The following is an 8,379-nucleotide window of genomic DNA, read 5'->3' on the forward strand; positions in this document are numbered from 1 at the left end:
AAACAGAACGACCACATTTTGTGTTGTTTATATCCCAAGAGAGCAGAGAATCCTGCGGAGTGGGAAAGAGCGCTGCCTTCACATGACTCACCGTTTTGAATCGACGGCTGGCGGTTTCCTGAGGTTTAGCTACTGGTTAGAGTTGATTTCGCACAAGTCCTGATGCTCTCCTATGACCAGTGCTGTCCAACCAGGGGTGAGATAATGATGGAATGGGGACTCAGAGATTTTTTTTTTGGGGGGGGGGGTTAAATTTTTTCTGTTCAAATCCCCTTCTCCTGTTTTACCCATTCCACAGCCCCCCCCCCCCCGGCAACCACCAGTTTGTTCTCTGTATTTATGGGTCTTTCTCCTTTTCTTTTTTTCTTCCTTCCTTCCTTCTCTTTCTTCCTTTCTTCCTTCCTTTCTTTCTCTGTTCCCTTCCCTCCTTCCTTGTTTTTAGGTTCCTTCCTTCCTTCCTTCCTTCCTTCCCTTCCCTACTTCTTTCCTTCTTATTTGTTTTTTTTAGGTTCCACATATAAGTTAAATCCCATGGTATTTGGCTTTCTCTGACTTATTTCATTGAGCATTATACTCTCTAGGTCTATCATGTTGTTGCAAATGGCAAGATCTTCTTTTTTATGGCCGAGTAATATTCCATTATGCACACACCACATCTTCTTTACCCACTCATCTATCAGCAGACACTTGGGTTGTTTCCATATCTTGGCTGTTGTGAATAATGCTGCAGTAAAATAGGCGTGCATATATCCTTTTGAGTTAGTGTTTTCGCATTCTTTGGGCAAATATAGTAGTGTGTCATTACTGGATCGTAGGGGAATTCTATTTTCCACTTTTTGAGTTACCTCCATACTGTTTTCCACAGCGGCTGCACCAGTTTGCATTCCCACCGATGATAGTACATGAGGGTTCCTCTGTCTCCACATTCTTGCTAACACTTGTTCCTTGTCTTTTTTTTAATTTTAGCCATTCTCACAGGTGTGAGGTGACATCGCTGTGGTTTTGACTTGCATTTCCCTGATGTTGAGCATCTTTTCATGTGTCTGTTGGTCATCTCTGTTTTCTTTGGGAAAATGTCTATTCAGGTCCTCTGCCTGTGGTTTTAGTCAGATTATTTGTGTCTTTGGTGCTGAGTTGTAGAAGTTATTTATCTATTTTGGTTATACATAGTAATATAAATATAATTATATATTAATAACATTAACATTGATTTTTTTTTAATTTTTTTTTCAACGTTTTTATTTATTTTTGGGACAGAGAGAGACAGAGCATGAATGGGGGAGGGGCAGAGAGAGAGGGAGACACAGAATCGGAAACAGGCTCCAGGCTCCGAGCCATCAGCCCAGAGCCCGACGCGGGGCTCGAACTCAAGGGCCGCGAGATCGTGACCTGGCTGAAGTCGGACGCTTAACCGACTGCGCCACCCAGGCGCCCCAACGTTGATATATATTAATAACATATTAATAACATCAACATACATGTTAACCCTTCATAGGGTATATCATCTGTGAATATCTTCTCCCATTTCGTTGGTTGCGTTTTCATTTTGTTGATAGTTTTCCTTTGCTGTGCAAAAGCTTTTTTATTTTGGTATCGTCAGTGTTCAGATTTTAACCTGAATAGGCAGGAGAGAAAAATAGGGATGCCATGACGCCATCTTGGGCAACACTGCTGGATTAGCCTCTGTGAGGTCATGACGCAGTAGGAAACGATTCCCAAATCTCAGTGGTGCAGAACAAGCGTGGCCCGTTTCTCAGTCCCATTAAATGTCGGTGGCTGCAGGTGTGACTCCCCAGTCCAGGACCCGGTTTGAAGGAGGAGCCGCTGTCTGGAACCCCGTACTCTCAAGGCAGAAGGAAAGGGTAAGACCTCTGGAGGAGATGTGCAATGGCTCTTAAAGCTTCTGCTCAGAGCCGCCTCGGCTATTTCCGCCTTCATGTCGCAGGGCATACTGAATCACATGGCCGGGCATGCCAAGGGGGTGGAAAAGGGTCTGTCCTCAGGGAGGTGCCACACGTCTCACGGTAGGGACCAATTTTCCTCTTATTGGAAGGGACGGTGGATAATGGGGACCATGATTCAACCTACCACCCCTGGTCAGCTTTCTTTCCAGAGTGACAACTGCCCTTCTTAACAGCTTGTTTTTATTTATTTATCTATTTATTTATTTATTTTCATTTTTTTTTAAGTTTGAGAGTGCACACACACATGCACAAGTGGGGGAGGGGCAGAGAGAGAGAGAGAGAGAGAGAGAGATCTGAAATGTGCTCTGCCCTGACAGCACAGAGCCCGATGCGGGGCTCAAACTCACAAACTCTGAGATCATGACCTGAGCTGAAGCTGGATGTTTAACCGACTGAGCCACCCAGGTGCCCCTAAACTCGTTTTTTTTTTTTTTTAGTGTTTATTTCCTTATTTTGAGAGAAAAAGAAAACGTGTGATTGGGGGAGGGGCAGAGGGAGAGGGAGAGAGAGTCCCAAGCAGGCTCTGTGCTGTCAGTGCAGAGCCCGATTTGGGGCTCGATCCCACCAATCGTGAGATCGTGACCTGAGCTGAAACCAAGAGGCGGACACTCAATCGACTGAGCCACCCAGGCATCCCAACTGCATTCTTTAATTAATCCAACGGAGAGTAAAGAAAGTCATTTCCCTGCGAGGAGTCCATGGGAGCACAACTGTAGAAGCAGGCAGTGGGGTGAAGAGGTCAGGACGTGGGCTCAGAAGGTCTCCTGCCAGTTCATGGTATTCTGTCTGCGGCATCAGCAGAAGGCCCAGCCCTCCTCAGGCCACTGCGATTTCCTCTTGGCACAGGCCCAGGTCACTGCCTTCCCTGAGGTCATGGGTTCGGCCTGTCTGTGACCCTGGTAGTAGGGTTTTTTGGTGTTTTCCCTCAATAAACAAAACAGGGGGTCAGATGGGATGAGCTGGCCACACCGTCTGAAAGCTGCGAAAAAACTGTGGTTTCCACCTCTGTAAATATCTGGATGCACGAGGTGGTGTGGGCAGATGGGGGCCGAGAGGTGAACCCCCATCTCCAGAAGCCACAGGCCCCCCAGTTTCTCTCTCCCACTCCCCCTTTGGGCAAAAGAATCAGATCGTTCGAATAGTAGCATGTCACGTCAAAAATAGAGTTACAGGGGTGCCTGGGTGGCTCAGTCGGTTAAGCGTCCAACTTTGGCTCAGGTCATGACCTCATGGTTTGTAAGTTCCGGCCCCACGTCAGGCTCTGTGCTGACCGCTCGGAGCCTGGAGCCTGTTTCCGATTTTGCGTCTCCCTCTGTCTCTCTGCCCTCCCCCCGTGCACATCTCTCTCTCTCAAAAATAAATAAACGTTAAAAAAAATAGAATTACATAATCACAAAAGGCAACGTTTGCAAGGGACTCTGGATATCATCTGGGTGTACCCTATCAAAAAAAGAAAGCCCAGATGTGGTAAGTGACCAGCTGAGGGTCCCTCCCCCCAGAGAAAAGTGGGCACGCCCTGTCCCCTCATCCTGGGCCTGGCACCCGCGGGATACCTGGTGAGTGTCTGCTCCATGAGGGGAGAATAACGAAACGGACTTGTCCCCGGATGCTACTCCAGGGTTTCCAGGTGACGGGGCTCTGTGAAGGGTCAGGCAGCATTTTAAAGGTTTCAAGAAATGAGATTCTTTTTGTTCAGCTATTGGGGGACAGAGAACTCTGTGAAGCCTCTCCTGGTTTATGACTCCAGCTTTTCAAGGTTGTGTCGACTTAACCTAAAAGCATTTCTGAATGCCCTGTGAAAAATCTGTGACCCACATAAAGAGCAAGAAATCAGAACATGTAACTCTTAGTTAGGCCCGTGGGTCTGATATTTCTGCTAGGAAAATGGCAGGGGCCTCAGTGGCATGGTCCAGTGGAAGGGAGACTCCTGAGACGTTCCTTCTTTCCTTCTTCCAGACTTTCCCAAAGATTACTCTGAGATTCCACTTCTGAAAGAGGATGCGTATAGGTGTGAGCGGAATGTACAAAATGCCAAAAGAAGTGAAGTTCAACAGGTTGTGTAAACAGTGCCAAAGTCAACCTTTATGGAGCCCTTACCATGGGCCAAATGCTGTTCCCTATGCTATACTTGCACATGCCTAACAAAACACCCAGGAGGTAGGTAATGCTGTTAACATACTGGGGCACAGAGAGGGCCAGCAACTTATCCAAGGTCACACAGCTAGAAACTGAGCTGGGATTCAAACACAGGCAGTCTGGCCCCAGAACCCTGTTGGGGAGGAACAGTTTTCTCCGCCCTTCGAGGTCCTTCTAGCTGGACTAAGAATCAAATTGATAGGAGACAGATTAACAGGAGAAAATCAAATTTCATAGCACACATAGGGCGAATCCACAGGGACACGTCAATTCCAAAGGCAGGCAACATGATGCTTATTTGAGCTAAGGAGAGGGGTGGGGGTCTGGGGGAGGAAGAGCATTAGCAGGAAGGTGAGAGAAGTTGTTTGCTAAACAAAGGTTGCCCTATTACACAGACGTGTTTCTTGGGTAAACAGGAATTTCTGTTAATAGCCCTCTTCCTGGTACAAGCAGGCCTTTGTGGGGGAGGTGAAGAGCTTTTCCTGAACCTGGGCGGTTTTGATTGCTTTTGACTCAAAGTAACGTTCCTGCCAAAGTGGCCCATCTTGGGGCGGCCTGCCCCCGCCCACACTCCTAGCCTCTAGCACATGGTCTCTGGCAATGATTATCACTAATGACCGAGCACGTTCCTTGTTGGGGACGTTCAGCTAGTGCCTTAGGGCTACCCTATCTCATTTACTATTTCATTTACGCCTCAAGAACGAGGAGTTATCAAGGTGATTATTCCCAGTTATCATTCCCACTTAATGCGGGAGGGAACAGGCTTAGAAAGATCAAACTTGCCCGGCGTGTCAGCACTAATTGGTGGTCAGACTGGAATTCGGGCCGTGGAATTCGTCCTTAAATCTCTCCCCCTTCATGTTCTTTTTTATTTATTTATTTTGGGGAGAGAAAGAGACAGAGTGCGAGCAAGAGAGGGGCAGAGAGGGAGACACGGAATCCGAAGCAGGCTGTGCTGTCAGCACAGAGCCCGACGCGGTGCTCGAACCCACGAACTGTGAGATCATGACCTGGGCTGAAGTCGGACGCTTAATTGACTGAGCCACCCAGGCACCCCCCTTCATGTTCTTAATTATCGATAATTGTTGGAGGTGATCCGAAGGGTTTATTTTACTATTTACTTTACTTCCATGTATTTGAAAATTGCCTTTAAAACATCCCCAAAACAGAGGGTGACTGGAGGGGCAAACTAAAACCCCCCAACTACTCCCTTAGTCACTGTGTTGTCCCACCCCCGCAGGTTACTGTTTATCTCCTTGATGGGCAGGGAAGGGAAGGGAAAGAGAAGGTTGAATCTGGGTCAGCAGAATTTCCCAAACTTTTCAACAATAGAACTTCTCCTTCGCCTGCCACACTTGAGGAGATGGAGTTCTCACTTTCCCGGAGGATGCTCGGCCATCAGGGACTTGCCTCCTGTCCTGGTGGCTCCTGTCCTGGGCTGGATATCAACAGGAAGCGGGAGACGTGGAGGAGATCGGTCCCGGGGAGAGGGCAGTCAGTGAGACACGCTCACAAGGCCCAGGCACTGTCCAAGCTGGCACTGAGGAGACCTCTCTGAGCACTGGCCTGGGACGTACAGACGGACCCCGGGGGTTGGGGAAAGGGCCCAGGCAGCATTTCCAGGTCGCTGCAGGACACGGAAGGAGAATGTGCCACATCAGGCTGGGACTGGAAATCTCCCAAGTTTATTACCACGATCTAGCTTTCTTACATAGCTTCCCTTTTGCAAGGCACTTTCCCACACAGCAGCTCACTTCCTCCTCACGACCCTCAAGTAAGGCGGGCCACGTGGCTATCACTCCCCCCATTTTATGGCACCGAGGGAAGAATTTACATGACTGTCAAAGTCACACAAGGGAGAACACCGTGCAAGTCTGAGGCATCGGTGCCCTTGCCACTCTGTTACCCAGAACTGCCAGGGCTTAGAATCATTACTTGGGGGGGATCCGTCTGGTCTAGAAAATGCGGGTGCAGCCAAGGTCATGTAGGCATGTGAGGAGGTGGCCACACGAGCCACCGGGTGCCAGGTATGAAACGCCCCTGGTTGAAAGAGATGGGTCCTTTACACAGGCTCTGTTTTAGGATACAAGAGGCTGGAATCACAAGCAAGGGGTGGCTGGATGTGGAGGACGGAGCCACAGTCACGGAGGGAGAGAGAACACCAGATCCAGGAGGGGATTCTGGGGCCTTTGGATTCTGACCGGGCTTATCAGGCGTGTCCCTGGTCTGAGCCCTGCCTCCCCAAGGGGCCGCGGGGAGGAGGGACAGCCAAGCCTCCAGGCTGACTCACTGCCTGGCTGCCCCCGTCTTGGATCCTCTCCCTCCCACATTCCACCAGCCCCTGGTCCTTTTACTGTTGTTTACCGCTGGCTTTATTTACCTGGTCTCAACCTCCTCGTTATCGTCTTGTGTTATCACCAGGGGCTTTGCCGAGAGGGACGCCTACCTGCTTTGGTTCTTTCCTTCATTACTGTCTTAAAAAAAAATTGTTTTGTTTTTTTTTTTAATGAAAGAAAGAGGAGGAAGTCATCTGGATGTTTACAAAAAACAAAAACAAGGCAGAGTCCCGTCATCTAGGTTTGGGAGGGTGTGGCCACCCACCCCCCTCCTCTTCCAGCTTTGGCAATGAAGTTTAGCCGCACAGGGTACCAGGCGTGTTTATTCCTCTGTTCTCCGCAGGGACGTCCTCTCAGGATTTCCAAGCACTTCCTGTGTCTCAGTGACTATGTTTGGTTGGCCAGCGGACGGATCCCTGCTTTTCAGACATCAACTAAAAATGTCAAGCCAGAGGGGTGCCTGGCTGACGCAGCACAAGGAACGCATGACTCGATCTCGGGGTCCTGAATTCAAGCCCTCCACTGGGCATAGAGATTACTCAAAAAAACAAAGGAAGTAACGTCAGTGAGTCAACTTACAACTAGAATGATCAGCCTCTGCTTTAGTTTCTAAAATTTGGTTTTTGTAGATGAAGTTTCTTGAAGCGGTTACGTGTATGAACGAAGAAAAGGAAGAAAGCCAGTTCTTGGTGCTTATTTTTGAGAGAGAGAGCAAGCATGAGCAGGGGAAGGGGCAGAGAGAGAGGGGGACAGAGGATCCCAAGCGGGCTCTGTGCTCTCAGCACACAGCCCGATAAGGGGCTCAAACGCATGAACCCTGAGATCATGACTTGAGCTGAAGTCGGACGCGTAACCAACTAAGCCACACAGGCCTCCCCTCCCCCTGCAACAAAGAAGCAAGCAAGTTCTATTTTCGTATGTTCCAAAGAAGGAGCTACTATCTACAAGTCAGGACTTTCTATGTGCCACATGCTACCTTCAGTCGTTAAACACATTACCTTGTTCAATTTTTATAACCACCCCATACGGTACCACCTTTCTTAGGGATCAACCCAGGTTTTTGAGGCCCAGAAGCTTATAAAATTGGGGGCCCTCTTCTGTAATTACACACTTGCAAATTACATGTAAATTGCAATGATACAATTCTAAACATTGTACGAAATGAGGTACAGAACCTTGGCAGATGAGGGTTCCGAAAGCTTCGTTAGCTTCATGGCTAATCCACAAATCAAATCTCTGAAAGGCTAAGTCATTCGTCTAAGGTCACACAGCTCATAATCAGCAGAATTTAAAGCCGGGTCTGCTCAACTCTTCATCACCTCGCTCTCCTCGGAGAAGGAGAGCACGCACACAATAGCACTATATACAACACTTTTCTAAGCACTTTGCATATTTTATTTTATTAGAACATTTAAAAAAAATCTTATTTACTTTTGAGAGAGACAGAGCATGAGCAGGGGAGGGGCAGAGAGAGAGGGAGACACAGAATCTGAAGCAGGCTCCAGGCTGCGAGCTGTCAGCACGGAGCCCGACGCGGGGCTCAAACTCGTAAACCATGAGATCATGACCTGAGCCGAAGTCAGACGCCTAACCGACTAAGCCACCAAGGTGCCCCTTATTTTTTAAATGTTTATTTATTTTGAGAGAGTGCATGAGTGGGGGACAGGCAGAGAGAGGGCGACAGAGAACATCCCAAGCAGGCTGCATGGAGCCCGACGCGGGCTTGATCTCCCAACACCAAGATCACAACCTGAGCCAATATCAAGGGTCAGACGCTCAACCGGCTAAGCCACCCAGGTGCCCTGCACTTTACATATTTTAAATCATCTAATTCTCCCACAATACTATGACGTGGGTATTATTTTTAATCCCCACTTTTACATATGAGAACACGGGGGCACAGAGAGGTTAAGTACTTGTCCAAAGTCACACAGTGATAAATG

At 48.5% G+C, this 8,379-nt stretch overlaps 1 long non-coding RNA gene across 1 annotated transcript; it reads left to right on the forward strand.

Moving 5' to 3' along the window:
• Positions 1–1,363: 1,363 nt before the first annotated feature.
• Positions 1,364–7,118, forward strand: LOC123385801. The gene is made up of 2 exons (XR_006598841.1): positions 1,364–1,862; positions 3,921–7,118. It is a non-coding gene; the product is annotated as an uncharacterized LOC123385801 (long non-coding RNA).
• Positions 7,119–8,379: the final 1,261 nt, after the last annotated feature.

The sequence above is a fragment of the Felis catus genome, chromosome B3 (assembly GCF_018350175.1).
Source record: "Felis catus isolate Fca126 chromosome B3, F.catus_Fca126_mat1.0, whole genome shotgun sequence".
In the NCBI taxonomy this organism is placed as follows: Eukaryota; Metazoa; Chordata; class Mammalia; order Carnivora; family Felidae; genus Felis; species Felis catus.